Source organism: Odocoileus virginianus, chromosome 16 (assembly GCF_023699985.2).
Source record: "Odocoileus virginianus isolate 20LAN1187 ecotype Illinois chromosome 16, Ovbor_1.2, whole genome shotgun sequence".
NCBI classification, from domain to species: Eukaryota; Metazoa; Chordata; class Mammalia; order Artiodactyla; family Cervidae; genus Odocoileus; species Odocoileus virginianus.
The window spans coordinates 45,688,768-45,704,143 of record NC_069689.1 but is presented as its reverse complement, the minus strand read 5'-3'; the positions used below and the strand labels follow the sequence as shown (position 1 = coordinate 45,704,143).

The 15,376-nt window shown below is 42.0% G+C and overlaps 1 non-coding gene across 1 annotated transcript; it reads right to left on the bottom strand.

Moving 5' to 3' along the window:
• Positions 1 to 12,730: 12,730 nt before the first annotated feature.
• Positions 12,731 to 12,864, bottom strand: LOC139038856 (small nucleolar RNA SNORA69). Its single transcript, XR_011491994.1, has one exon. It is a non-coding gene; the product is annotated as a small nucleolar RNA SNORA69 (small nucleolar RNA).
• Between the last annotated feature and the right edge of the window lie 2,512 nt (positions 12,865 to 15,376).

Genomic DNA, 15,376 nt, shown 5'->3' with positions numbered 1-15,376 from the left:
GGCCAGAGCCTAGAAGAAATTTCCAGAGGCCTTTGTCTTCAAATATCTAGGAATTTCAATGGGAGCTAAAACATGCTTCATCTTCATAAGGTTAATAAACTTTCTTCATCTTCATGGCATGAGCAAAAGCAAAAGACATCACAGAGACACCTCAAATTGCCAGCTGGTAATCACTCTTAGTTACAGCAATAGAGATTTCACGTTTCATTTTGATATCACAAGTATTGCAAAGCTACAGTAATCATGAGTGCAGATACAAAGTGCAGATACAAAGCTACAGTGATCACGAGTGCAGATACAAAGACCAATCAGTTGACTTCAGCTTGGCTTCGGTTTGCTCTCATCAGCAGGTGCTAAACTAAAAGAGTTCTGATCTTATCAAGACTCGACCTGGACTCACGGAGAAGCTGCTGATGTTTGATCTGTCACCCCTCTCAACTCCCATGACTATGTCTTGGTCAAAGAGGCCTGGCTTTTCTCCTCTCTTAGATCCTCCCCATCCTCTCCTGACCCAGAATGAACAATTAAGAGCCCAATGATCACTATGGCTCATGCTGAGAGGACTAGCCGTTATGGTCTGGTCTCTGAGCAACTCATCCTGGCCAGTGGCTTCCGTGTCAGACCACTTTCCTCAGTCCAGGCCGGCCAGTGGAACAGAGCACGGCGTTCCTGACCTCCCTCTGCCTCTGTACCTGGCACCACCTTTGCAGATATTACAGCAATCCTATTTTCCAGATTAAAGATACTGAGACCCAAATTTGTACAACCAGGAGTTGGCAGAAGTGGTGTTTAGACTCAGTTAAGTTAGACTTGAAGTCAGCATCCCCACGTCCAGATTTCTCTGAACTGAGGAACTCAAAAAAAATTTTTAAATGCCACATCCACCCCACCCAGTCCTTTGCCCATTATTATGGCCACTTGTCTATAACCCCACGGTCTGACCATCACATACCTTGAATAAGACCAGAGGTGAAGTCCCCTGGCCAGAGTTTCTGTTATGATGTGACATGAGATTCTCCGCAGAGACCAGAGGAGGGCTTAGCTGCTAGGCAACAGATGCGAAGGCAAGAATGAAGAAGCATAGGACTACCACAGAGATGATCTTGTGGGGAAGATGTGTTTTCATCTCAGTCAACCAGTTGGTCCATGAAGTGGCTCAGGCGACCTCCAAAGAAAGAAGAAAACCATCCTGGAGATGAGGCAGAGTCTTTGGGAAGCTGGGAGTGTGTGAACTGGTGAGTTTGCCTTATTGCTTTTAAGGATTTTCTCTTGGCTTTAGCTCATGTGATCCTGTATTCTGGCATGTCTAGTAACTGTTGAACTCATGTGTATTGTTAATAAAACTTGTAGTGACTCCAGGTGATGTTATTTTGCTCCATAGACAGTTTAAGCCCTTCCTCACTCAGGCATATTGTTGATCATTGCAATCTAATCTCAGATGATGCTATTACAAGGCTGTGTCGCTATCAGTGCAAGGCTCCATCTATTGTGTTGGCGCAAAAGTTGGTTGGGGTTTTTTCCATAGCATTCATAGAAAAACCCAAATGGACCTTTGGGCCAACCCAATACTTCCTGTTTGCTTTTATTTAAGGTGCAGCCTTCCACAGTTTTCACCTAAAAGCTTGGTACATTCATTGTACCACCTTCCCATACTAAGTTCTGACTGTAAACTTCGTCTCCTGACACTATGAAGACTCTTGACAATGAAAACTCTGCCACTTCTTTCCCCCCGAGGACTGTCACAGAGGTTTCTTGCCTCCTACTCCATGCAGCCTCAGAATCCAACTGAGGGGGGACCAGCTGCATGCGTGAGGCCCCCCAAGTGTCTTCCACAAGCTCTCCTGGTTTCCCTTCTCCCCAGGACCAGCCTTCCACGAGCACAAATCTTGGAAATTCAACCTCTTGCCTGTACCCAAGAGGCTACAGAAGTCAGTTCACTTTTCCACTGTCTGAGTCACCCTCATACTCTTTGTCTCAGCAATTTTTTGCTGCCTTCAAAGGGATGGTTTCTATATTTTATCCAGGCTTTTGTTTTGTTTTGTTTTTTTCAGTTGTTCTCTGCAGGATCAAACTTTGCTACCAGCTACTCCTGGCAGTCTCTCAATGTAACCTTTTTAAACTCACCGTCCTACAAATCTAAGCATTCCTGTGCTTCACATCTCCAAATGTCCCCTACTAGGCAATGGACGTGAACTTGGGCAAACTTCAGGAGATAGTAAGGGACAGGGAGGCCTGGCATGCTGCAGTCCATGGGGTCGCAAAGAGTCAGACATGACTGGGAGACCGAATAACAACAACAGTCATTAGAGTGAAATTCAAATTACAAGCCTACTTTCTGCTGCCTGTCTGCCTGCTACTTCCCCTGACTACCTTGCATTCCCTGAGTGTCCCATGCCCACCGCATTGCAGTCAAGACATGGATTTTGTCCTCACTCCAGGCCTTGACATCCATGCTGTCTCCTACCCGGGATGTGCTGCTTGAAAAGCCTTCCGAGAAGAGTCTGGCTTGCTAGTAGTGATCCTCAATCTGATGTCTGCGTTTAAGAGGTATGGGGAGATGAGAAGGGATACCTCTTGACTCCCCAGGACTCCTCAGGCAATTATCAGGTGTACAAACTCAGAAAAAGTGTTACTCTCTCTAAGCCTCAATGCCCTCATCCATAAAATGGGAAAAGCATTCAAAGCTCTTTGTGAGCACTAAGTTAGGAGCTGCATTTTTATTTTTTCAATTGGAAGAATTGCTTTACAATATTGTGTTAATTTTTGCCATACATCAACAGGAATCAGCCATCAGTATACATATGTCCCCTCCCTCTGAACCTCCATCTCACCTCCCACCACATTCCATCCCTAGATTGTCACTGAGCACCGGGTCTGAGCTCCCTGCATCATGTAATAAACTCCCACTGGCGATCTATTTTATATATGGTAATGTATATGTTTCAATGTTACTCTTTCAATTTGTCCCTCCCTCTCGTCCCCCACTGTGCTCACAAGTCTACATGTGTCCACATAGAGAACATATGTCTGTATCTCCATTGCTATGCTATGCTATGCAAAGTCACTTCAGTCATGTCCGACTCTGTGCAACCCCATAGACGGCAGCCAACCAGGCTCCCCCGCCCCTGGGATTCTCCAGGCAAGAACACTGGAGTGGGTTGCCATTTCCTTCTCCAATGCAAGAAAGTGAAAAGTGAAAGTGAAGTCGCTCAGTCGTGTCTGACTCTTAGCAACCCCATGGACCACAGCCTACCAGGCTCCTCCACCCTCCATTGCTGTCCTGCAAATAGGTTGATCAGTATCATCTTTCTAGTTTCCATATACATGCACTAATATATGATATTCATTTTTCTCTTGCTGACTTATTTCACTCTGTATAATAGGCTATAGGTTCACCCACCTCATTAGAACTGAGGAGTTGCATTTTTAAATGGCTGCCTTTACATGACTATGGTCTTCCCTCTTTATTCCAAAGCACATCAACCAAGAAGGAACATTCCCATCAGTAAGACTGTCTTGAGTTTCTACGGCAATGGTCCATTTCCCTTTTCTCAGCAGTCTGGCCTCAGCCATCAGATATGTTTGGAGACACTGTAATGACATACAAACATTCCCATCTTAACAAGAACCATGCCCCCACTTAAAGCCAAGAAGATGCTCTTGTTACAAGTCATTATTTCTTGAAGAAACAAGAAAAAAATCCTTAGAAGCAAGTATGTCTCATATTTTTAAAATATCCTAATCCTTGACTAACTGCAGTATGTCTGTAATTGCTTTTTTCTCCTCAGGTTTTATGTCCATTTTGTGGTTCTATTGTTTGAACATCACTGCAAATGAAATTGTGCCAGTAAAAAACATAGCATCTTTGGATCCTTTTAGTCCAGCTGTGAACTTTAGACTTAATCCTTTAGGGCACTCTTGTCTGGTAAGGTTTAATTTATATTAAATTTTCTAAAAGGAAAGGCAGGATAGTCAAAGCAAGATAGTGAGACAGACAAGAGTCTGTCTCTCATAAATTAATAAGCATCACCACCCGCCTTTCTTGACCCTTTAAACTCTGTGAAATTAATATAAGTAGACAACTAAGACCCACTTGCCCCCCTCCAGAGCCTTGCAAGTTCACTTAAGCAATCCAAGTTTCCTTAAAGTTTTATAAGCCAGCTTTTAGAGCAAGTCCTTTGTACTTATTACTGGTGACAGTGAGCATTACGGCAGCCAATGAACCTTACTGACTTACGACCCCAGTATGGTCGAGCACTGTTATCAAGGGAAATATCAGAATCAATGCTTGTATATTACACTGAGGTCCTGACTTCTGAAAAAGCCCCCTATAGACCCTTCAGAATATGTCAGTGAAATAAACAGCTAATACTGCGAGACAGTCTACCGACAATGGTCAGAAAGGGCTGTTTATTTAACCACTTTTCAACCATCTTAACCCTTCTAGAAAGTGTATGTTTCCAAAAGAAAGAAGAAACAAATTTTCATGCCCCCAATTCTTTTGCAATGGAACCACGTCTATGCCCATTTTTTTCAGGTGACAACATGTGTGGTCTTGCCATCAAGAGCAAGGAATGCCATGCCATCTTCTTCCTTAATTAACAAGCTTGCATCATTACACGGCTCTGGAGAAAGGAGTGAAGGTCCCACGCCTTTTCTCTAAGCAGCACCCTGCCACATGAGCTTTCATTTGCCGCCAGCATTTGCAGGAGGAAAGCTAGGCTCACCACCACCTTTTACTTACTGGAATTGCTCATGTCACTGCTTCAATAGTAGCTTCTTCTACATGTATATTCACTAACTCTATGCATAGAATTTTTATGTAACTTAAAAAAAAATCCCTTTCAGTCATGCTTAGGTTTTTATATTACTTAGATGTTCTGTCAGGCATAAGAGAATAATCTATAATTATTGTGATTTTCAGAGCATAAGTTTTTAGAGCTTTTTTTCCCATTGTAGTTGGTCAAAGGACTAAAAAAATCTTACTGGAATATCAAAAATGAATATGTAAGATACTTCTTATGTGAAGAATACACCCTTTCCTTTCTGGGTGATAAGAGAGTAAACCTAAAGATTTTTGAAGTCCTCCTGATGCTGAGATTTGTCTCTTCTATTATTTGACCTTTTCTCTTCCCCCCAGTCACAGTGCACTGAGCCATTCAAATGTCCCTATCTGCGGAGCGATGGTTCTTAAGGCTGGATGTCTTAACAGCAACACTTGTAACCTTCAAGCCCTGGCACCGCCCTTGATGTGAGCTAACCTGCCCAGAACTCAGTCCAGAAGCCAGAATTGCCCAGGGGTGCTCAGCAGAAGATCAAAAGGTCTTGCCTCCCCCTCTGCAAGTCCAATCATCTTGCTTTTGGCAAAAAGTAATTCATATACATTTAACCTTTTATTGGGGGGCAGGCACTATTTCATGTTCCTCAGAGGAACACGTTTGAACCAATTCAACAGCTGACTTACCTCAGGCCTTTTCTAAAGAGACAGTGTCAGTGATCACACCTGGGAGTGGGGTGTGGGCCAAGCTCAGGGGGAGGAGAGAGTCTGCCAACAGGACTGAGAAAGGCAGGCGTCCTGCTCAAAGCGCCCCCAGTGTCACAGCAGAACAAGGTGATTTCATCTGGGCAGCTCCAAGGGTCAAGGCTCTAAAGGCAGATTTGTCAAGCCCCTGGGTGAGAAGTTGGGCAGAGTTAGGAGAGACAGAGAGCAAGATCAAGGGCAAAATAGGGGCTCCTATGCAATCACACCCAAAGACCCAGAAACGATTCTTCTTGGCATCCAAGCCCAAGTTCCAGGGGGTGGAGTGGATGAAGGTGAACTATTGGCTCAGTTGAGCCAGAAGTGCCTTTCCAATATAATGCATTTACTAAGAAGATACTTTTCCTCATGGAAGGGACTTTGCAGGAAAGGAAGCATCCTAGCACATTATCAATAAGGCAGCTGCACCTCTACAAAGAAGGCCTAATGTCAGTAGGTAGAGTCAAGTTAACACACACCATCAGTGAGCCTTGGACTCTCCAAGACATTGACGATAAACGTTGACAGTGCCTTGTGATGACTTGGCAGGGGAGGGGTGCTTTTGCAAATTGTTAGGGCCAGGGGCATCCCCCTAATCAGGTAAAACAGAGTCTTTAAGGGTACTTTTGTTCAACTAGCTGACTCATTAGAAAAGACCCTGATGCTGGGAAATATTGAGGGCAAAAGGAAAAGAGGGCAGCAAAGGGTGAGATGGTTAGATGGCATCACCAACTCAATGGACGAGCAAACTCCAGGAGATAGTGAAGGACAGGGGAACCTGGCCTGCTGCAGTCCATGGGGTCACAAAGAGTCAGACATGACTTAGCGATTAAGCAACAAGGTGATTCTAATGTACAACCATAGGTGAGAGCCACTGGCTTAATACAAACCTGACTTAAAAGAAAGATAAGGAAAGGAGATTTCAGGTTAACTTCATTAGAATCCCATGAAGCCCACCAGTGCCAGTGCCACCACAGTTCATGCCTAAAACCTTCTGAATCAAGCAACATCCAGCCTGCCTGATGCTCACCAGGAAAAAAAAAAAAAAACATAAAATTAAATCAACTCTGAACACTCACAATTACTCCATCTTTCATCTCAGGGACACCTCCTGAGAATGGGTCTTGAATCACATCGTCTTCAAAATAATTTGAATCAAATCATCCACTCTTTAATTTTTTAAATGCCCTTGGGAAGGTGTAACCGCTCCCTCCTCCACCCCTAAATACAAACCAAAATCAAAGAAGATCAAGTCCCTTGTCATAGAGGGAATTTTGTCCCCTTTCCCCTACCCCCGCCTTTATCTGTGGAGCCTCCATCCAGCCTGTTAAATTTCAATTCCCTGGATGACCCATTCATCTGCCCTCCCCCATCTCCCCAAGTGACAAATTCCTACTTATCCTTTAACAAAAACAATAGCCAGGATCGTAAAGGCAGATCACATCTTTGTTGGTGATTTGCTTTGCGCATCACAGTGCATTAAGCATTTTGTTTGCAGGCACATCTCATTTAAAGCTCACAACACCACTACGATGCTATGATGCTAATTGACAAATGTGGGCATGGCAAAGGTCACAAAGCTAAGAGGTAGGGGGGCAAGCTTACAGACCCATGCAGCCCACTCCCAGCCAGTTTTCTTGTCCTCATGGTAAATGCTTCTCTGAAAACTTAGCCCAAATGTCACTGTCTTCATTTTTTTACAGTTGTAATAATTGTTAAAACTGTACCAGACACAGGAGAGTTTATCAAAATGAGTATCAAAAGCATGAGTGTATTTGAAAATTTTCACAACAAAAAGCTTTTTAAAGTGTTATGGAAAGAATGATATTTTCAGATATTTAAAATCCATTGTTCCTCCATAAAATATTAGCAAAGTTTTAAAATGTTACTGTTTGTAAAGCCCATCCTTTTCCCTTTAAACAGCCCAGAAAGGGGCCCTTCATTCCTGTAGTATTTCCACATTTCCTACATTGTATCTCAAGTGGCATTGTCATGTATTTTTTGTTGTTTAAACATATGTATTTGCCACAAGATTATGAACCACACAAGGGGGGCACTCAATTTTATTCATCTTGGTTTATCCCAAAGGCAGCACAGAGTCCAGCAGATAATAAGGTCTCAGTATCTGCTCAGTGAATGAATGAATTGCCAAACAATTCTTTCTTGAAGAAGAGTCCCTTCACCGTTAAAGTCTAAGCAGTCTATTTATCACAAAAGCCCAGTATTTACTCTCGCATTTTATTCCCCTTTCTCTCCTCCCCATTTGGACAAAATAAAGAAAAATGCCTTTTTCACACAATTCCCCCCACACGCTTGCACTTTTTTTCTGCTTGGAAATGACAGCGGAAGCCTGTGGGATCTAGAAGGACATTGATCACTTTCACAACTAGAACCAAGCACTTTCCTCAGAGGAATCTCCCTGCATCAAGCAGAACTTGCTTCACCCTCCAGGACAGGTCCAGGGTCAGCAGAAGGAAGAGCCAGCATCCTACCCATCGGACTTTGATGCCAGTGTTGGGGCTGGAGGAGCAAACTTAGTCTTCTACCCAAGAAAAGTCTGTGGTCCGCCTGCCTCTATTTCCCTACTAAATTTAAGGAGGAATGCAGAAAATGCCTGGAAGCCAGTCCAGAACAGAACACGGACTTAACTCCAGGGCTACTCAAACCTGGGTTTCCAGGGAAGAGGTTACCAGTAATCTCTCTGTCCTTCCTTCCTTCTTAGAGCCCCAAACACTTGAACTGAACTCTCAAAATGCAAAGTGCAGACATCCTAAAAGAAGTATACTCTTGCTTCATATGTGCCTTCAAATGGGAAATGATTCACAAATCAGGAGAGGCCATTGGGAAGAGTTTGGGCAGAGCATCATTTTCAAGCACTGACATCTTCAATCCTATCTGAGAGCTTTTTTATTCTTGACAAAATCCTGTCTGCTCCCAAGACTACACCTAGAAAGAGTGGGGTCACCAGCCTCCTTTGAACGTGGCAGAACCAAGCTTTAAGGACCGAGACCCAAGTGCTGGGCCCCGGCCCCTCCTCCGTCCACCCTCACTGGCCGTTGGCCGGAGGCGCACTCCATAGATGGGGAGAGGACCCACATGCGCAGCTGCTCAGCCGTGTCCGACTCTTTGCAACCTCATGGGCCATAGCACACTGGGCTCTGTACACAGGACTGTCCAGGCGAGAATACTGCTGTGGGTTGCCATTCCCTTCTCCAGGGGATCTTCCCAAGCCAGGCATCAAGCCTGAGTCTACTGCATCTCCTGCATTGGAAGGAGGATTCTTCACCACTGTGCTAACTGGGAAGCCCCAAAGAACCCGCAGACCCATCAGAAGTCACATTCACGAGGCCAAGAGCAGGGCCTTTGTGGTCAAGTGGACTTTGATTCAAATCCCAGCTGCTTCTTTACTACAAAGTCTCAGTTTCTGCACATGGGTCTCTTATATATGATTCACAGGAAGAAGATCAACTGGAATTGGAAAATTTATGTAATTATATGCCTAAATATAGTTTTTAGTTACCTTATTGAATAAAGGCCATTAAATCCAAAAGTAATCCTGAAAATATACATTAGTTTTCATCAATAAATCTTGAAAAAATTCTGGTAGTTCACAGAACATTGTTTTTAGAAGAATAGCATTGCTGTTTAATACAACTCCTGCTTATTGAAATTTAGAACACTCTAAAATTTTCAAACCCTGTTTCTAATACCTTCAGTAGAAATGTGTATAAAACAAGAGAAACCTAGGAGCACTGTGTATCGTTACAGCCTGATCATTTCTATTTATCCCTTTATTTGACACCCTTGGGGTTTTAACAACCTAGCAGGGAACAACTCATCAAAGTGAGATCTGGAAGGGGTGAGAGATACGTCTTGCTACTGGAAAGTGGAGAAGGGTTATTACACATATGGACATCTTCTTAGGCAGAACGTTTCTGGAAAGTACATATCTGAAAGTGGAAAACCTGGGAAAGGATTCCCTCAAAACTGTGCGTATATGTGAACTTCCCAGAGAACTTTCAACTACCAGGAGTACTGCTGAAGACACCATGTGCTTTTATAAGGCTTATACTTACCATTAACTCTGTTTTGAATAAATTTCTCCTATTCATATATTGGATTGGCAAAAAAAAAAATTATTGTTCTGGTTTTTTCATAAAATGGTACAGAAAAACCCAAATAAACTTTTTGGCCAACCTGATACTTCATAAATTCATACCCATCTTTGGGGAAAAAAGTAAAAGTGGAAGTGTTAGTCACTCAGTCATATCCAGCTCTTTGAGAGCCCAAGGGCTGTAGCCTGCCAGGCTCCTCTGTCCATGGGATTTCTCCAGGCAAGAATACTGGAGTGGGTTGCCATGCCTTTCTCTGGGTTATCTTCCCAGCTCAGGAATTGAACCCAGGTCTCCTTCATTGCCAGCAGATTCTTCACCATCTGAGCCACCAGTGAAGCCATCTTTGGGGTCACAGTTCAAATATTCCTCAGCAATGGCCACAGTTAGTTGCTTTCCTTTTACTGCACTTTCCACCTACCTCCACTTTAGTGCATCAGTCAGTTCAGTTCAGTTCAGTTGCTCAGTTGTGTCCAGCTCTTTGCAACCCCATGGACTGCAGCACACCAGGCCTCCCTGTCCATCACCAACTCCCAGAGTTTACGCAAACTCATGTCCACTGAGTTGGTGATGCCATCCAACCATTTCATCCTCTGTCATCACCTTCTCCTCCTGCCTTCAATCTTTCCCAGCATCAGGGTCTTTTCCAATGAGTCAGTTCTTCCCATCAGGTGGCCAAAGTATTGGAGCTTCCGCTTCAGCATCAGTCCTTCCAATGAACACCCAGGACTGATGTCCTTTAGGATGGACTGGTTGATCTCCTTGCAGTCCAAGGGACTTTAGCACTTATCTCATGATAATGTAGCTGCGTGTCTCCATGTCTGTCTCCTCCACTAAAAATGAATTGCCAAGGGTGGGGTGCCTGCCACACACAGTGTCTGGAATACAGCAGATGATCAACGAGGTCAAAGGCTGTTACGTGGATTCAGACACTACTGCAGAAATCTTGGCTAAATGCATGGTCATTTGGACAACAGTGGGGGTGGCGGTGATAAGAAATAGCAGGATTTGCTCACTGGTCCTGTGTAATTTGAAGAAGAAATAAGAGCTAATGATAACTCCAAGATCTCTGGCCCAACAACTAGGTGGATGGTGGTACAATTTCTGGCTGCAAAGAAGACTAGAGTGGGGAAGATTTAGCATGTTGAATAGGTCATGGTTATATTAGTCTGGGGGGTTTCCCTGGTGGCTCAGATCAAAGAATCTGCCTGCAATGCAGGAGCCCTGGATAATCTGGAGAAGGGAATTGCTACCCACTCTAGTATTCTTGCCTGGAGAATTCCCTGGACAGAGGAGCCTGGCGGGCTACAGTACATAGAGTCAGAAAGAGTCAGATACAACTGAGCAATTAACACCTTCACTTCACTTATGTAAGTGCGGAGGACAGGGATGAAGGTCAAGGCTGCGAATATGATGTTAAGATCCAAAAGCATATAGAAGGTATTCAAAGCCAGAGAACTGGATAATATCACTGGAGAAAAAAACTGTGCAGTGGAAGGAGATGAGAAACAGGGCTGGGAAATTCCAGTCTGTTGAAAAAGGGCGTTGCTAAGAAGACACACTCAGGTATGTAAGGCATTCACTAAATAAAATGTATCACATTTCTCTGAGCAGGAGATACAGAATTTTTATTTTTTAATGTTTACTCCTTATTTCTTTTCATTGTTATGTTATTTATTTGTTAAATTACAATTTAAAGTACAATTAATGATGGTTTTCACAATGTTTTTTTGCAGAGAAAATAATACTTTCATTCCAGTAAAGTAAATATCATTTTTCTCATTTATTGTCATGGTTTAGGCAGAGAAACATCTTTCTTCATGCAAATGTGCCAAACTCATACACAGGAATAGGCAGTCATGTGATTTCCTAACACCACCTGTGAACATTTCATTATCAAATCACTGCTCTGCCTACAACTGCATTCTCTCTCTCATTCCCAAAAAGCAACAGAAAATAGCCTTCTGTGGGATTCTACTTATACCGCCTCCTCTTTTAATTTGTTTTTAGGATCTGTTTGTGCACTTCACTTTGAACAGCAAAACCTTGTCAACGGACTTTTAGTTTTTCGCTTTGCCCATGGAGACGTCAAGGCTCCCTGATTAATGGATGGTATTTACTTGACAGCAGTGTTTATTTAAGTCAGTGACAGATTCTAGTTTTTTTTCCCTCAGATTAGGAAATCTTATGGAATCTGGAAAAGCCTTGGGACTTGGCTACAGAAGACTAGGGAAGAAAATAAAACATTTTATCAGTCCCCCCAATGGTTAATTCATATTGAGAAGAATCTATCCTTGTCCTCTTTTTTCCAGATTCAGGTTTTAGAGTCTGAATTAGGATTATTGGTTTGAGTTTCTACCACATACCTCTGCTCACCCATCACATTATTAGCAAGACCTGAGAAATTATGAGAATTCCTATACAGGTATGGGCACCATGTGTTACTTTGCTGATTTCTTCCTTCTGATCTCACCAAGTCTGAAAACAGACATTTGGCAACGAAGGGGTATGTGTAAAGACTTGAAGTTAAAAACTGAGCAGTCATTGTCTGTCAGTTGGAAAGTGATTAACTTTCCCTTAAAATTATTTTAGATGCCCTAATCATTATTAATGTAGGTCACTTAGCATCCAGATTGTGGTCTCTAAATATCATTTTCCATTAAAAAATAAACCAGGGTCCTAATGCCAAGTCTGGAGCAGGAAATGGACAAAACGAATCTAGAATTTTCTGTATCTGAAAGTTAAAAAAAACACTCAAACACCAATAGAATTCTGTCAAAGGATTCAGAAGCCAGCTTAAGGACCTTCCACTGGCCAAAGGAGATACAATTTGAGAATAAAAGGTGCAATGAATTATAACCTATCAAATGCATTAATATGAGCTCATAGTAATAATTCTTTTTTTAAAATTTACTGGCCATCTTTGGAGGTTGCTTCTTCATTAAATCACTGTTTTCAAACTTAGGAAATAAAAGGAAAGAATCAGGTATTTATCCAACTTTCCAAATGAATAATATGGAAAGTTAATCTAATAATTGATAAGGGGAAGTACCATTTTACAGAGGTACTCAACCTGCTAAAAAAATTTTTTTCCCCCATCAACTGTTCATGTCAATCTGTCATGATTTTACCCCCATAAATGGCAAAATCAAAAAACAATCAACACACATTTTCTTTCAGCAGGATAATGTCAGTACTCACACAAAAGAAAGCACTGTAATTGCAACCTGCTTAAAAATTTTTTAACAATAAAATTAGAAGGACATGATTTTTCAACTTCTGATGAACTAATAGATCTAAGTAGCATTTAGCAGTGGCCTGATAAAATCACAGAAAGAAAGAAAACCAGTCATTCTATAAGCCCTAATGGAAATACACATCACCACTGAAAAAATACTTTTGAAAAACAAATTTGAATCAAATGAAGCCTCCAGGATTATCAGTTTGGCAGGGGTGTGGGGAGTGGCTACAGTAGAAGATGTTAAACAATACTACAAAAATGTAATCAGCAAAATACGGACTTGAAATTCTATAGCAGTGCTACTCAACATATAATCTATTGATTATATTACTATTGACAATGTAATCCATAAACTGTTTATTACTGACCCATGATAATTATAAAAATTGAGAGGAAGCATTTAGAAAAGCTTACAGCAATGTAACATAATCTAACATCCAAGCCCCTGGACAGAGGACTCATCTTATTGAGTAGAGTATAGCTATATTCAGGTCACACAAAATCATACCTAACTCATGATGAATCATATATACTGTGAACTATTTATTAGTCAAGAGCAACAGAATCATGTTACAATTTGTCTCTGTTTAACTATAACTGGTCAACTGTGACTCTAAAAGGTAAATTCTGCAATCTTTTTCTTTCACCAAAAAATTATTTAAGATCAGAAATAGGTCAGTTATTGCTAGGGTATGGGGTTATGGTGAGGGTAGGGGGAGATAGTTTACAGAGGGTTCAAGGAAACTTCACTAATATGGTCATTATGTTGATATGAGAATTATTTCACATGTGTCAAACTCATCAAATTCTTTAAATATGTCTATTTTATTGTACATAAATTATGCCTTGAAAACTAAATTTAAAAAAAAAACAAGTTTAAGGATATCTGTTAGGGTTTAGGAAACTGCAAAAAATATTACTCCCACATTAATAACAAGGGAAATTTGAATAATCTACAAAAACATAACTTACTTCTTGAACCCATGATTAAACTGTGGTCACTAGGCAACCAAGTGACCCATTTTTCATGAGTGACTGGTCCTTCCAAGGGAATATGAGACTTGTGAACTGTTCATACTTGACATTACCTGGAGAAAAGAAGTGGGCACCACACAAGACTGAAAGAAAGAAACAATAAATTTTAATGAATTCTTAAAGGCAATTATGGACCAGTAGGTCACTGTGGAATGGCTGGGGGCTTCAGCCATAAAGGAAGTTTGCAGGTGCTCATGCCTCTCCTCCACCAGCTTCTGATGAGAAAGATTAGGTGTTGGACAGGAGACTTGGGGAAAAACTCCCTCGGTAGCATGCAGGGGCACAGGCATCAGGAGGTGATCAATGGAAGCAAGAAGACAGGTAGGAAACCTCATCTTCATTCTCACACCTTCCTCTCCTGTGAATCAAAAACCTCAGCCACTGGGAAAGGGACATACGGCCTTTGACTCACAAGGGCACAGACCAAGATCCATAGCTCAGGAGATAAATAGAAGCAAGATTTGTCTGCTTTGGGGGAAAAGATAGAAAACTCTTTCCAAAGCACAGGCAAAAACCCCTTGCTGCTGGAAGAATGGTAGAACCAAGCCCTCTACCCCCAGGAGGAGAAAGAAATAGTATCACGTTAGGACCTTACACTGATACAACAGGCTGCAAACTCAATCACGCCCGACTCTGTGACCCCATGGACTGTAGCCCACCAAGGTCTTCTGTCCATGGAATTTTCCAGGCAAGAACACTAGAATAGTGGGTTGCCATTTCCTTCTCCAAGAGATCTTCCCAACCCAGGGACCAAACCCTGGTCCCTTGTGTGGTCTCTTGTGACTCCTGCATTAGCAGGAAGATTTTCTTACCACAGTGCCAGCCCTAAATGGAAGGTTTTATTTTTTTGTTTGTTTGTTTTTGGGGGAGAAAGGGGCTGTTTGTTTTGGTTTCTACCACTGAGGAAGGATTATCATGCTTGCCTACTAAAGACTAAATATAAGAGATAGTGTGTTGGTAAAAGTTTAAACACCAGTTTTCTGGGACAGAAAGTCTAGACTTGAGGTTTTACAAGAAATTTGTTTGCAGATTTGTCAGAAATGTGGCCAGTTTCCTTGATGCAAGCATGGCCACAATGCCTTATTTCAAACTGTGATCTATGACATCGCTGAACACCGAGTTGAAGAGAGAAGTGCAGAGCTGGCTTTCATGAGCCTGCGTGAGACTGTTCCAGCACATCACAGAATACAAAGAAAAGTTTAGGAGACTGCCTTTCACCCTCCCACCATGCTTCAGACGTGCAGAGATAACTTGTAGCTAATTCAGAAGCAGAAAGACTGGGAAAATACTCAGAAAATAACCCAGAAAGACTGGAGTTCAACACTCAAACCCCAACTCTAAACACAAAGTAAGAGCAATCTACTACTACCAAAATTTGAAGCCTTAGCTGCACCAATGGAACAATACTGAAAAGAAAACTCACAGAATGGAATAAAATATTTGCAAATGAAGCAACCAACAAAGAAGTAA